This window comes from Dermacentor variabilis, chromosome 10 (assembly GCF_050947875.1).
Source record: "Dermacentor variabilis isolate Ectoservices chromosome 10, ASM5094787v1, whole genome shotgun sequence".
Classification (NCBI taxonomy): Eukaryota; Metazoa; Arthropoda; class Arachnida; order Ixodida; family Ixodidae; genus Dermacentor; species Dermacentor variabilis.
The window spans coordinates 13,709,685-13,725,725 of NC_134577.1; the positions used below are offsets into that span (position 1 = coordinate 13,709,685).

The 16,041-nt window shown below is 49.4% G+C and overlaps 1 long non-coding RNA gene across 2 annotated transcripts in view; it reads left to right on the top strand.

Moving 5' to 3' along the window:
* The window catches only part of LOC142559953 (uncharacterized), a 96,354-nt gene extending 80,552 nt beyond the window's left edge, over nt 1-15,802 (top strand). Inside the window, exons 2-4 of one of the 2 annotated variants that reach the window (XR_012823263.1) lie at nt 2,759-2,847; nt 6,078-6,221; nt 15,475-15,802. This is a non-coding gene — a long non-coding RNA (uncharacterized LOC142559953). The remainder of the gene's footprint in view (nt 1-2,758; nt 2,848-6,077; nt 6,222-15,474) is intronic. The other variant, XR_012823264.1, reaches the window with a different exon arrangement.
* Nucleotides 15,803-16,041: the final 239 nt, after the last annotated feature.

Genomic DNA, 16,041 nt, shown 5'->3' on the forward strand with positions numbered 1-16,041 from the left:
TTCCAGGGACCCTAAAAGTACATCGGCGCGGTCGAACCCAAGGAAAGCTAGGACCTCTCGTTCCAGAATTCCTTATACGACGTCTTCAAACCCGCCCACCATTTCTTCGCAATACGGCGGGTGGGAAGCTTTCCGTAGCTCGGCATCTTCTGTCGGCGACTCTGGCAGTCAGTGCGGTCAGGCTCGTGGAAAACGCAAGAAGAAGGGCCAAGAAACGCCGCCTCTCGAAGGGAAAACGTGCCGGAAACCTTGCGGGCCGCCGTGGGATCACGCGAAGTATGAAGCGTACAACGAGACCAGATGAAAGGAGCGAGATAGATGAAAAGACGGTCGGTTTTCAACGCAGCTAAGCCGAAAGGAAAGCGCCTTCCACCAGTCGCTCGGAGCGGTCAGCGGCGGACGCCGCGATCGCAGGCAACCGCGCAGGTCCGCGTTCGTGTGTACACGCGCGGGCCTTTGACCCTAGGGGAGGCGGTTGGCCATTAACTGCGAACTCCGATATGACGTCGTATTGTAGGAGATGAGAACCGCTCAACGTCGTACGCAGCACTGTAGCTTGTACGGCGCGCCTCGCGTACATACGTACGCCGGTGAAGAGGGCGGGAAGGCTTGCGAAAGGAATGCCACGGCCCAGCAGCGGGAGCCTCTGCACCAACAAATACACGCGCCACCGGGGCCGCGTGTGCAAGCAAAAAAAAGCCCCAGAACCACAGGAACGTCCCGCGTGCTACGGATTGGGACGTGCATGTGAGAAGGGTGCACGTTTACGCAGACATGTGTAGTACATAGCGACCGTGTTGTTCTGGTATGAACGTGAAAGGGGGAGGAGGCTTCGGGAAAGGGGGCCGAAGAAGGGTACCGTACTTGCCAGCGCGAGCGAAGGCGAGCGCGCACGGAGTGGCTTCAAATTACGGCTCTCCGCCGCTCGCTCGCGCGGGGCCGACGCTCCACGAGGGCCTCGCGCGCGTCGGCCAATAATAACCCCAATCGCGCAGGGGCACCTCCGAGGCAGGCATGCCGCGCACTCGGATAAATGTCAAGAGAGAGCCCGTGACACAGATAGAGTGGGCCGGCCGGCCGAGTTGGCGAAAATGCCGCGCGATATGCCCGACGTCAGCGATGACTGCTGCTCCGGCCTGAGTTGCGGCCCGCTTATAGGAAAGCTCTATACGCGACCAAGGCGTTCCGAGCGGTTCCCTTCTTTATCGGCTCGACGCGGTTGAACAACGCGTGTCACTGTGAACGAGCACGTGCATACGTCGATAGGAACGCTGACGTATGGAGCTGTTATGCGTAGACGGAGTGGCACGCCGCAGTCCGAGAACGTGTGTTTCGACAGATGTGTCCGAATCACGCACGAAGTGATCATCCGTTATTGACCCGAAAAACGTACGCACATATTGCACATAATTCTCTAAGCCAACGAACCACCGTTACGTGAAATACGTAGCTTAAATATTAAACATTCCTTCGGTTGCATTATCGGAGCTGCTGGGCCACATGAACGAGTACGTTGCAGTGGTGACACTCTTTGACACGCCGTCGTCTTCTTTGGTGTCAAGGGTTATTTTTTCTTCCACGATGAATCCCGATTTCCCCCTTGGAAAGATTGCTTACTTCTCCAACCAAATCCTAAATCGGTTTCTTCTTCTTAAGCAACGCTGTTCGATGTTGCACTGACGTGGCACACTCTTGACATCCTCTGGTTCTCACGCTCCCCTCTTGTCGTCACCGCAGCGGTATCGCTAATCGTTGCAATGAACTAACGTTGAAGTTGAGGCTGAAGTTGAAGCGATATAAGCTCCAACGTACGTTGCTGCGCGTGTGGCCATACCTGTTTGCACGCAAGCGAGGGACACGCGTCACTGTCGATGCACCAACACTCTGCTCTTAGAAAATTAGAATTCCCTAAAATTCGCATCATCAACGCCACCAAATTTCATCAATTTACATTTAAAGAATGAGCAGCACTTGTAATGTACAGCGACATTTACCTCAGTATACTGTTCAAATTCTGTAACGGAAAACACCGAAAATATGGCATAAACACGTACACGAAGAACTCGTACTAAACACGACATGTTTGACGGCCCCAATTGACGACACCTTAGTTATTACTGTGTGGGACTATATGTGGCGACATGACAGACTGTGTGACAGTGCCCACACAGATAGTCTTGCGTTATTCATTCTTCATATCTTTCACTTCCTCATTTTTCTCGCGTCTTTCATACCCTCGTCCCTTTTCTGCAGTACAGGATAGCCAACCGGAGATAGCCTCTGAGTGTGCTCGCTGTCTTTCTTTTACCTTTATCTCGCTGTCTGAACAAGGCCAGCGCAGCACACAAATGCTGACGCTAAATAACGTAAAATGAACCATTACGTGCAGTTCATTTCGAACCTTTCGCGAAATTAACGCACCAGGCTTCGTTCGCACTCATAGGGAAAGTTTTACGGACTCTCATATAGCGAGCCTGCAGATTATCTGCACTTGACCACCTCTGTGTGATAGGATATCGAGCCACGGCAGTCAAGCTGTAAGGCTGCCTCGTTTTGTGAAAATGCTGGACGGCCTGGCGTATCATTGCTTATTTTTTTTTTGCATTAAATACTTTCTTGTGTGTGTTTCTACTTTCTTTGCTCACGGAGGCATTCCTGAATACTAACAAATTAAATACTTCTTCAGTCATTTCATCACACCTAATCGATCTCGATTTTCAAAAAACTGAAAAAAAGTTTTTTTCTTTTTTTCACTTAGCCGTTCACCAATCTAGCGCTGCGTGCCTCCGCTCCGACATCGAACCAATGAACGACCTTGCGACTAAGAGGACGAGAACCTCTGCACAGGTGAGATGGAGTCACTTGACGTGCGCAATCTAAACAGCACATGCTTGATAAATAGCATGTGCCCATGTGTTTGTTGCCCATGCATGAGTTTCGACTGCATACGCATACACACGGAGCGTTCCTTGGAAGGTGATAGATGTCCCCCGAAATTAGGGGGTCGTTAGCGAAAAGTGAAGCGGCCGTTAGGCTGCCCCTAATCAGGCGATCACGTGGTCATCGAAGCGTGACCCGATTGTTGGTGCCGCGCGTGCGAGAGCCTATATAAAGATGGCGCACGGGGTAGGACGAGTGCAAAGCTGGAAGGAGAGGGGAGGGGGATATGCGGAGGGATGCGTTTACACCGCGCCTCCTCCCCCTCCCTCCCCCCCTGACAAGGAGCAATGGTGAAGCCACGAGAAAAGTCGAGAGCGCGCGCCATAAGGCGTTTTCGGTAGCACGTCGAAGGCGTGAGTTGTTGCACTGACTGTACGCCTCGCCTTGCCTCGCCTTGATGATCGATGGCACCATCTCCCTTCTCTCATTGTCGACGGGGACGCTCCGCGATGAAGTGTCCTCTGTATCGCTAAAACCGTGCAGCACTACGAAAACCGTGAGGGCGTTTGAGGTCCGGTCAGCACAGCTCGCGAAAGATATATAGTATACAAAGCGTATACCAGTTGGTGTTCCCGGTGGAGAGCCGTTCATGCACGCCTGATGTCATCACTCTAACGGCACAATGTGTATCTCGCAGTGACATCTGCTTAAATGTTCTGGCGGATCGACGACACAGCCGCTGATGTTGCATGTTTCGGCGGACGGACGCAGATGCCATACTACATTGTGTCACGTCCCCACAGCGTCTCAGCTTCGTATTCCTTGTGGCTCGGAGTGCGCATTGGTGAACGAGCTTTGTCCAAGCGCTTAGAAGACGATGCTTCAATGCGAAGAACGTCTTGAAATGCCGTCTGCTTGCCCACGTCAACAGTAGAAATCGTGGCGCTGGATGCAAGTAAGGCGGACTAACACACCATTACTTTTTTGGTCGGCGGACGCCTTTCCAGGACGCTGCACGCTTATAGCGATACGCTACGAGATATGCCTCATTGGGAGCCACGGCGCCGTTCTTTTTATTTTTCCTTCGGTGTTCGAGGAAAACGAAAGTGCGCGTAAGCATTTGACGCCCGGGCTGCCCATAAAGCACGAACGCACGCATATACGCCCGCCATATATCTGGCCTCCGAAGGTGCGCCGCTGTGCAGAGTAATACAAACTTCGCCGCCGCGTCGCCTTCATTAATCCTGTAATCGCCATTGCGGCTACCGAGACTTGTACCATCAATACCGCTCATCAAGCTGTTTTCACTCATTCCAGCGGTAGTCTGTTCTTTTTTCGTTTTCTTCCTTAGGTAAGTCATCCATTAGCAAGGCGAAGCGCAACTTATGGGTGCGACTCTAGGAAAGGTGCGTTGCCCATGGATGCAAAGGCAGAGAGCTGCATAATTGGACTCGGTTTAGAAGCTCGGTGTTCTTTCGATAGTGCGAGCAAATCACCCGACTATAGACGCTTGGGCGCAGTGAAAACACAGAGTGCAATCTTTCTTTTTCTCCTGCAATGTAAAAGGCTTTTGGGTGGTGTCGCTTGTCAATGTGTGAACGCCTCGTTGTAAGCCTTATACGTCCTGCCGTGAAGCCTCTATTTCGATCGCCTAAGCTATGAGGCGTAAAAAAAAAAAGAAAAGAAATAAGTGACTCCGTACAGGAAGAGGGCGTGATGAGGCCGGTATACGGCGCTCAATCGCCGATTCTACTATACCGAGCGAGCTCAAATCAGCAGCGGAATCTGCATCTCGTCAGAAACAGCTTGGCTTCGCGGCGGTTTGCAAGGTTCCGTGTACACAGCGACTTTAGCTGTGCCTTAAATCACTGACTACGTGCGCGTGCTTACGTGCCAATAGTGGGAGGTACTTCGGCGTGTGAAGCGAGATGCGAGAAAAATAAGAGAAATCATCTGCCGCGTAAGGTACTGAACAACTTCCTCGGCCGTAAATATCCCACCTGTTCCTTAAACGAGTCGCGAACATGGCCCACGTACAGCTACTTCTCACCTATATATCTCGTACGCGGATGTGTGCTCAGCTGTATAAAGATGTGTGCAGAAAAGAGCTGTATCTTGATATCAGTGGTGCCGCACTGTGCTGACGACTTAGTTTAGCACTGTGTACTTACGAAAAGGAAAATCCCGTCGAACACCGTGATAAGAGCTGCGAGTACAATGCCGGCGCACATAACGGCAGCAGGGAACAAATATGGCGGCTGCGTTCATGGTGAATTTGAAGTGTGCCCACTGGCGAACTGCGGCGCGCAAAGGAAAGTGGCTCTTTGGCACAACAGTTTTTCTTGCGGCGGCCCTTGGATTAGCTTCGCTGGTGATGCATATGAAAGGCGCTATCACACGGCATGCACGGTTTGAGCAAGGCGCATATACGTAGCTATTTTTCTGGAACGCCGTTTCCTTTAGTGATTGACGCGAAGACTACGGTGCGCTTATGTTAGGGTCAAACGTTTGCGCAAAGCGGGATTTGAGAAACAAATTCCGGCCGAATGTCGACAAATTCCGGCCGCATGCATGTCGGCGTTAACGCGAATGTGAATTGAAGCAATGTATAGCGACTCACAATGTATTGCCACCGACGAAAGGTGTCATGTATGAGGTGTGTTCTGCCAGCCGCGGGCTCACTTCTCGTGCTTCGGATGGATGGATGGATGGATAAGGCTGAACCCTTTAAATCAGGCGGCGGCACAAGCTAGCCGTGAGTAGTAATACATTCTGGATTTAGTGGAGGGTGAAATTTCACTCTTGCCTTGATTTTAGCCACCAATGAGATAACATCCGTTAGGTTATTCCTATCCGCTTCAAATTTATTTTGCCTCAACTGTCCCTAAACCCCAGTGCTTTGAAAACATCAACTCCGATGCTTTCCTCTGGACACGCTGCGTCATCTAGCGGCGCGCCCGCGAAGTCCTTTCGTGTCGCCTCCGAGATGCGTAGCGCGCCGGAGCGTGCTAACGCTGAGGAGTAATCCCTCTGCCTGATGGCATTCGTGGCGTCGCGCCAAAGCATCCAGCTGCTGTGCTTGAGAAACCTCTGTGACGTGGATACATACCACCTTGCTCCGCAGAAATGTTAAAGATAGACAGAATAAACTTTATTTTCCAGCGGATAAGGTGATCTACCCACCCCCCGACACGCAGGTCAGGGGGCGAGTGCCGCCGCCTCAGATGCAGGCTGGGAGGTCTTGGGTCCCAGCAGCCTCTTCAGCCAGTTGGACGAGCCGGAGCTGGAGCTGAGTCCGAGCTGCGCAGCAGGGTCTCCCAGGTGTCTCTACTACCTATTTTGTGCGTTCCCCCTGAAGAGTACGGACATTCCCATATTATGCTCTCCCCACAAAGATTACACCTATCGCTCCTGGCCTCGGGGAACATGTGGTTCGCCATAACCGGGTGCGGATACGTATAAGTTTGTAGTCGTCTCCACACGACTGTCTGTTGTTTAATTTCTGGGCCGGCGGGGATACCAGTCTACGAGCCAATCTATAATGCTGCGTGATCTCCCCATATTTAAAGAAATTTTAAAGGATTTTTCTTTCATTGAAGAGCGACGTAAAGAGGCTAGACAGACCGATGGACCGAAAGTGGCTCACTCAAATAGGCTAATGCTATTCGCATTAGAGGCGGAACCTTCCTGCGCCTGAGAACGAATCCTTAATTTAAAAGGTGCTACCTGTTCCCGTGTATGTGACCAAAGCAGTGTTTCACTGTCTTAATGCTGCAATGTTAAATTGGGTTGACATTTATTAGACTTTTTTTTGTTTCTATTACAAGTAGTACATGCTTCCGAGTACATGCTTCCTATTATACGAGTGCATAGCCGACGTACGCAGATAGAAAGGCTGAAAGCTGAGCTAGTTGGTAAGGATTCATAATGCAAAGAAGGGGTAAGGCGTGCAGACACGGACACAAGAGAAGTAGACAACACGAACGCCGGTGTACGGCGTTCGTGTTGTCCACTTCTCTTCTCTTGTGTCCGAGTCTGCACGCCTTAGCCTTTTTTTAATTATGTACGCAGATAATTTTGTTCGCTTTCGCATCGCTGCGACGATATATATTCAATATCCTTAGTAATCTTTAAATCGCGGGCCACTCCGATTTCCCTCACGAATTCACGTGCACCGCAGATATTACGCTTTGCACACTAATGCGTTTACGAAAGGTGATATCCACGTAATGAGAAGAGATCAGCCGATACGCATCGGCAAGAAGATATTGGCACCGGTGGCTACGAGAAGAGGCGGCAGTGGCTGCGCATTATAGGAATCGGACGTTGAAGAAGGTGCACATGCTTGGGCGGAAACGGAAGAATCTAATTTGACCTGCTCATCCTTATTTCTGGCCATGCAGGGGGGGGGGGGGGGGGCATTGTGTAAGAGTCCACCTAGTGGACTGTCCATTTCCACCGCTACTGATTGGATAGGGCTGCTCGTCTCCTCTTCTCTCGTACAGCTGCATCCAATCAGCAGCGGCCGAAAAGGACAGTCCACTAGGTGGACTCTTACAGAATACGCCCCTCCCCCCCCCCCCCTATCTCGCAAGCAGTGAAATATTAATTGTGCTATAACCCGTTTGTTTTAGTAACAATTGTATAGATAATTGGTTTGCTGAACTTCAACGCTCACTCCGGCGTATCGTGACCACAGGCGTATGCGCGCTACACCCTGATGTATCAAAAACACCGTAGCATGCATGATACGTTGGGCCTTACAGGGTTAAAAATATATCAGTAGTATCACCCAAACTGCGAATCAATGATAACGATGTCTATATAGCAACTTTGGAGAACCATCGACCTGTAACCCTTCATCTTTTTTTGAAGTTTTATTCCGTGGTTTGACAAACAAAGATAGAAAGCAGGAAAAAGAACGGTAGCGAGATCAACTAGACGAGTGTCCGGTTTGCTATCCTGCACGAGATGAAAGGGAGTAGCACGAGATAAAGATAACACTGCATGCACACGAGAGGATGCGCAGGAAGATTGTAAGCGGTCACTGAGGCCCGGTTCACTTGAAAAAACTGCAGTAGCACTTGAATAGCTTTCTGCGCCAGCGACGGATGTAGCCATGATTCGAGAATTTCAGTCTCAGAAATTGTTCGGCACTCTACCCGCTTTAGTGTAGGTCTGTCGACTGGGATGCGCTGGACGTCGGTATCGAGGTCAGGTGCTCAACAAGTGCTCGACGACTTTTCTTCTCACCAACAAAAGTAGCACATTGATCTATTGGTCATTCGAATACGGGACCGTACGTATGCATCCGTGAACGCCGCTCCCGGCCATTGACAACAGAGTAATGTTGCATCGCCACCGGAGAGGCTGGTCGGCTATTGCTGCAGTAACAAAGGATCCAGCGTTCGTAGCCGCACCTGTACGGACCTCTCTGGAAAAATTTTCTTTCTACAGTTGTTCTTTCATACTCACAAGAGGTGCGCGCTGGTTTAACGGTCATTTCAATAAAAATAAACGTGTGTACATGCACTGCAAGTCATGGGCGGTAATGTACTGTCGCAGGGAACCCTTGTACAAAGGATCCAGGGTTCACGGCGGGCACTTAAAGACGCTCGGATGGTTCCAGAAAGCTTTGTTTTCTGAGCGAGCAAACGAAGTTCCCTTGCAGCATCCGTCCTCACCAAAGAAACTGAGAGCATGTGGGCACTTCTGTAGGCTGAGACAGGCAACCTTGTCAGCGCAGTCGTTACCGGCCATGCCACAATGACCCGGAAGCGACCGAAAGATGACATCGTGCCCTTCATTCTAGAGCATGATGGTTCTTTTCTCTAATGTTGGATACCATCTGCTCGTATGTACTGCGGCGTAACATAGATTTGAGGCTCTGGAGAGGTGCTTTTGAGTCAGAAGGCGACACACAACACACACACAACACACACACAACACAACACAACACAACACAACACAACACACAGAGAGAGAGAGAGAGAGAGAGAGAGAGAGAGAGAGAGAGAGAGAGAGAGAGAGAGACAGAAGGTGCCCTGGTTCGCCATCTCCTGCGGTGATGACGAAAATTGAGCTGGCCCCGTGTGCTTCCACAGGCAGTGTGTTGGGCCGACTTCAAAGACGGTGACAGCGGTCACGCACGGACGCGAACTGGAGTAGAAACTAAGTGAACGCCCTACAAGGTTTCAGGATAATTGGTCGATGTTTGGAAGCGCAACGGCAGATACAGGATAGTATAGCAGGTAAAAACAGCTGAAGAGCTCGCTAGCGCTTGTTCTATACTTTGCTTTACCTGTTGTCTAGTTTTCTTTTTTATGTTGTGGTCTTGCGGAACAAGCGTCCTAGCACTTCTCCTTGTAGAGCAGCGACGAATACGAAAACTGGACAAAGTGAGAAATATAAAACAAGCTGTGACAAATTAGTCGTCTCGTCGTACAGCATTTGCAGTTGTGAGCTATTGCTATGACACGCGTCTCACCTTTCAGAGGCGGCAGCAGATTGTCGCAGCGCATACTGGCGCATGCATAGCGCAGCCGGCGCCGCGCTACTTCGCGAAATTAGAAGCCCTGCGCTTTGTTACCTGGCTACTAGTGACGAGCGTTACTTGCTGAATGCGCGGTGCGAAACAATACCGAAACGGCGGGATAAGAAAGGACAGACAAGTTCATTTTGCAGGCATTATAGGCATTGACTCGCGCGCGAACAGCAATAGCAAGATCATTAAACCTAAGTATCTGCCACATGCAAAGGAGCGACATTTCCGCTCAACGTACGGTAAGTTTGCCAAGTCTCCCTTTGGCGCTGCTTTGGGTCGTGAATTCCGTAACTGATCAGCAACTATAGTCATCTTGTCAACTTTAAACTTGGTGTGCTTCTTTGTGGGCGGGGAAACCAGCGAGATTCTGCGATGGTTCAGCTCTGCCCAGGTGACGAGTATGGCGCGCCCTGCCCGCACCAATTCATTCGTCATCGTTTTCATCTGGATGTAGCACGCTATAGGCGTGCCGCCAGGCAAAACCTCTTCAGTTTTCATTAAAGGGCACCTCTCTCTCTCTCTTGCTCTTCGCGAGCTGTAGCTCAGGAACATCTCTGGCCGCGGTGTGGCGTATATTACGACGCGGCCGACGTCGCAGAGAGGAGGAAAGGTACGGCCGCCGCGCGTTTTGAGCGCGACGCGAGGACTGCCGCAGAAGCGGCCCTCCTCTAACAGCCACGATACCGCGAGAACAGCAAACAAAACGAGACGAAAAATGGTTCGGGCTCGCGCGTGGCACTCGCTAAGCGCGTCGCCGGCGAGCCCGCGCCTGGCCGAGAGTCATGTCGATCGGGGATGGAGATAGTTGGCACCCCTCTCGAGCCGCCAAAGAGACCGCGCCCGCGGGGGCTTCTCTGTCCGCAAGGTAAGAAGGGGCGGGGGGGGGGATGTGCCGCCGAGAAGGACTCCCAAGAGAAGAGGTGTGGTCCTCGAGCGAAGAACAAGTGACCCACATCGTGCAGCGGCAATGGCCGGTCTCCTCTTCTCCTGGTTTTCTTTTTTTTTTTTTTCTGTTTATCTGAACTTGGACGTCCTAGGTTTCGGCTGGCGTGGCTGAATGAAGGGAACTTGAACCGCGTGCGCCGCGGTATATATGTTGCGGCAAGCTGCCGTGCTAATGGTGGTCACCCAGTAGCCCTGGCAGCCAGCTCTGCGGGCACAAATGCGCACTATACATGCGAGCGTGTATATACATACAGGGTGGCGCGTGCGGCTTTGTTGCGCGCGCGTAACGTTATAGGGCCCGCTATGCTCGCGCATTGCCGTGGCCGGTGCCCGCTTCCTCTCCCGATACGGTTGCCGCTCGGCCGGCTCTTATATCGTCCGTGTCTTGAGACTCGCGCGTTTCGAGAGTCGAGAACAATTTGCGCTCCCAATCTGGCGCACCTCGTCGAGCGACGCGGAGCCCGCCTGGTTACGAATGCGAACTGTACATTGGTGTGCGTGTGTCGTGCGCATAAATCATCCGCGATCATCTAACGCAGTATAGTTATAGGACTCGAAAGTAGAGGTCCAGTGGTGGCCGCTCATTACCAGTCCCAAAGAGAAGCATCAGCAAGAGACACGCATGCCTGCAGGTTTGGAGAACCACGGTCTAAATATAGCACCAATAATTTTTCATATATTTTAGTACTACACTACGTATTTTATTTGTTTTTCTAGTAAATACATTCAGAAAGACAAGTATCGCTTCCTTCTTTGAGAAATAACTGCGAAACTATAAATAGCAATAAAATAAGATAAGATACCTAGCGCTCGCGTTTATTACAGTCGATCTCAACAAGGAATATCTCCTTCAAACTATGGGCGATCGACACATCGTACTCGACGATTATACTCGAGTATACATTAACGTCGATGATGACACATCGTACCAAATGGAACAACCAAATTTTTTTTTGTACAATAGCCCGACAATAGCGGTGAAATAAAATAGTCGCGATAACAGCAATTTGATACATGCATAGAAGTATTCTTCAGGTATAATTTGAGAGCGCTATTCAAGCGTCGTACACGTTGTTGAATTGGTGAAAAAGCGCAAGCAGTACATTTCTCCTCAATATATCCGCCTCCTAAAACTCAGACGAACGCTTTGCGGTGAGGTCGCTTGTCTGTCTCTTTGTAAATTTATATGTCTTGTGCACAAATTAAAATTATCCATAAGTGCTCGTCTAGTATTTTAGAACGACAGAAAGTTCAGCTAGTTCGTGTGACACACCTAAGTTTTTTCTAGCATGTTTGTCTCGGTACGGAGTAGAAACTGTGCTGGTCGCCAAAGGTGCAGAGGAGACGTTCGATAGACTCCTCACACCCGTAACTGTCGCCCGAAAGTCTGTGACGCCCATCGCAATAAGCAACAAATAGATCACCCGAGGAACGAATAGATCCCACTAGATCATCCTGAGTCAAGACAACTCTTAGTGACATAAGCACTCAGACCGTTCAATCACATGAGGCACAAGTTCAGAAAGTGGTACGCTTATCACTTCAATTCCTGAATTCGACAAATCTCAGTGAGCCAGTAGTCTCGATGCGCATCTCAGGAAAAAAGGAATGTCCTCAATGTTTCCTCATCTTTCTTCCTATCTTTTGCTGCCCTATCTTTCTTCCTTCCCATCTTCCTTCCTATCTAATGCTGTGCACAAGGCCTTGGCCTTGTGCACAGCATTTCTTTATTCTCAATTCGACACGCTAACACACCTTCCCTTGTTGCCGCACCCACTCGCATTACCCCCTCTCCCCTTTAGAAGAACCCCACCTATACATACTGTGGCGAGGAAAGCATACGTCGCCTTGAAGAAGACAAGTCCACTTGTCTAAACGTTGGCTCCTGCTTTCTCGCTCATCGTCTTGCATTTCTATCTCCCGCATTCCCCGTGTTTTTCCTATCTTTTCATCCCTTAATCTCTCTTCCCCTGCCTAAGATAGCAAACCGGACGTAATGTGCAACTCCCCCCCCCCCCTCCCCTTGTGTTTGCGTGTGTATGTGTGTTCGCAAGACACACTGGAACGTACGCGTCCAGATTCGGCACCCATCGAGCAAAGTAATATGTATAGAGTAAGTTATGGTGCCAGAACAACATTCACCAAGCGAGAATGCGACCCGTAAACAATCGTTCTAAATGGAGAGAGATCATCATCATCATCACCAGCCTGGTTACGCCCACTGCAGGGCAAAGGCCTCTCCCATACTTCTCCAACTACCCCGGTCATGTACTAATAGTGGCCATGTTGTCCCTGCAAACTTCTTAATCTCATCCGCCCACCTTACTTTCTGCCGCCCTCTGCTACGCTTCCCTTCCCTTGGAATCAATTCCGTAACTCTTAATGATGATCGGTTATCTTCCCTCCTCATTACGTGTCCTGCCCATGCCCCATTTCTTTTTCTTGATTTCAACTAAGATATCATTAACTCGCGTTTCTTCCCTCACCCAATCTGCTCTTTTCTTATCCCTTAACGTTACACCTATCATACTTCTTTCCATAGCTCGTTGCGTCGTCCTCAATTTAAGTAGAACCCTTATCGTAAGCCTCCAGGTTTCTGCCCCGTACGTGAGTAGTGGTAAGACACAGCTGTTATAAACTTTTCTCTTGAGGGATAATGGCAATCTGCTGTTCATGATCTGAGAATGCCTGCCAAACGCACCCCAGCCCATTTTTATTCTTCTGATTATTTCAGTCTCATGATCCGGATCCGTGGTCACTATCTGTCCTAAGTAAATGTATTCCCTTACCACTTCCAGCGCCTCACTACCTATCGTAAACTGTTGTTCTCTTCCGAGACTGTTAAACATTACTTTAGTTTTCTGCAGATTAATTTTTAGACCCACCCTTCGGCTTTGCCTCTCCAGGTCAGTGAGCATGCATTGCAGTTGGTCCCCTGAGTTACTAAGCAAGGCAATATCATCAGCGAATCGCAAGTTACTGAGGTATTCTCCATTAACTCTTATCCCCAATTCTTCCCAATCCAGGTCTCTGAATACCTCCTGTAAGCACGCTGTGAATAGCATTGGAGAGATCGTATCTCCCTGCCTGACGCCTTTCTTTATTGGGATTTTGTTGCTTTCTTTATGGAAGACTATGGTGGCTGTGGAGTCGCTATAGATATCTTTCAGCATTTTTACATACGGCTCGTCTACATCCTGATTCCGCAATGCCTCCATGACTGCTGAGGTTTCGACTGAATCAAACGCTTTCTCGTAATCAATGAAAGCTATATATAAAGGTTGGTTATACTCCGCACATTTTTCGATCACCTGATTGATAGTGTGAATATGGTCTATTGTTGAGTAGCCTTTACGGAATCCTGCCTGGTCCTTTGGTTGACGGAAGTCTAAGGTGTTCCTGATTCTATTTGCAATTACCTTAGTAAATACTTTGTAGGCAACGGACAGTAAGCTGATCGGCCTGTAATTTTTCAAGTCTTTGACGTCCCCTTTCTTATGGATTAGGATTATGTTAGCGTTTTTCCAAGATTCCGGTACGCTCGAAGTGAGATACGTTAGACTAAAGGACAGGCGCTTGAAACGATAGGTTTTGTCGACGTTTTCAAGTTTTCCTACTGTAAAGCAAAGCAAAGAGTTTATTTATACACAAGGCGAACGGATGCCAACACCTGAAGCGAGGGTTCTATGCTTGAATGCTTATTTCCCTGTTAAAATGGTTTCAAAACCCATAAACGCTATCGTGAGACAACCTTTGTACCGATTTGAATTTCTTGCGCTGGTTGCATTTGAGAGAGAAAGTGAAATTCTAGCGACTCTAAGAAGAAAAAGTTTTATTTAGGGTCTCGATTTCTTTTTTAACCAACATTCGCGTTCAAAAACGTTTCAGAAAAATTTAAGCACGAACTTTACGAATCCATATCTGTTCACCAAAAACAGATATCGCAGTGGTTCAAACTGGTAGGGCATATAAAGCGAACAAATTCAAAATACGAGTTCACAGCTAGTTTATGTGAAATTGCTACTATGCTTACGATGGTTTTGCAAAATTCCTGTACTCACAAATTAACGGTATATTGGAGAGCAGTGTGTATTTTGCCGCGATTTCGTCCGCTTTAGATGGCCTAAAACGTGCAGTTTACATAATTTCGATATAATCATTTATTCCTTACTTGCAGAGTTGAAAACTTTCAAAACTTGGAACTTGAGTTTTCTTTCGTTAACTACGCGAAATTATTCAAATTCACAGGAACTCGCCCAGCAGATAGAGGTTTGCTCGTGCCGAAGCATCCGCCAAATTCGCACGCGGTGGCCGAGAGATTTTGTTGCTGCTTGTATACAGTCAAACTTTTGCAATGAGCCGAACAAATAAGGACATGCTCGTACACCAGCACGGTTATTTAGGACAGGACATATCGATTCACCCAACTGTACGACATGCGACGAAACAGGAGACATTGAACACTTTCTGTCGTCGAGCCCGAAATACCGAGATGAAAGAGACACTCTTACGGAGAACCTGCAAGAAAAGAACATTCCGCATGCGTACCTGAAACATCGTGTGTGTCCAAAAGAATCAGTTATAGCCCACAAAGAAGCTTCACGTCTCCTTATCACATTCTTAAGAGAGACTGGTTTGATGGACGTATGGTGAAACATTACAGTGGTATTGCAGGAGACGCTCGGGCGGAGCGATTTCCGTCCCCGATCGCCAGGCTCAACCGGCCTGTTGCTACAACCTACCAGCATCACTACGAACGTAAGAATAGTTGGTATTCCAAAACCGCTACGTTATTACATTAATGCAACAGCAGTTTTCACAGCCGTGGTGAACGAGACGGACACACGTCTTTTCGGTAACAAGGTCTATAGTTTGTATCGCTTAAGAGAGATAGAGAAAGAGAGAGAGAGAGAGAGAATTGCGCGGGAGTGATTTCAAATAGAAACTACGGTTATTTTCCCCAACACTTTCCATGGCCTCATTGTTGTCTGATAGTTATTGTCTGCTGGTTTAACGCGGTTGCGACTAAAGAAGGTCGGTACCCACGGTTGCCCTTCTCCTCGTTTACTGTGCTTTTCCCGTGCGTTTTTGCCATGTATTCGCAGTGTCTCTGTCCTCGTGTAAGCACCGGTCGAAGCACGCCGAGCAGACTTTCCTCCCGCCTCAAGCCTCGCAGGGAGGAGTCGAGCTATCTCCGCAATATCGGTGTGCGTGTATGTGGAAAACTTTATTGAAGATAAAAAAAAATAACGGAAAAGAAAAGGCTGCCTGAGTGTGGGGCCCTCGGTCCCGAGCTCCACTGGCGCGGGCTGCTACCCGGGCCTGATCGAGGGGAGCTGTTCGCCCCTGCAGATCGGCGGCTTCGCCCAGAGCAGCGCGAGGCGCGTACTGTATACACGTGACAGTGGGCGTGGAACAACCAACGGCGGCGAGGCAAACGTCAAGCCAAGGCGAGAAACGTCTTAATTTTCTGTCGCCTCGCGGAACCTGGCGGGAGGCAATTAGCTGCCCGAACGGGCCATCCTGCTGGCCCCTCGCTTCCTTAATTATTCCATCAAACAAAAAGAAGAGAGTCTCGTGCGCTTAGCCCGTACGCCTCGCAGCGAGCGCCGTACGGCATCGGCGATCGCGCCGTTGGGTGTCAGCCTTTACACATACGTCTTCATTCCCAA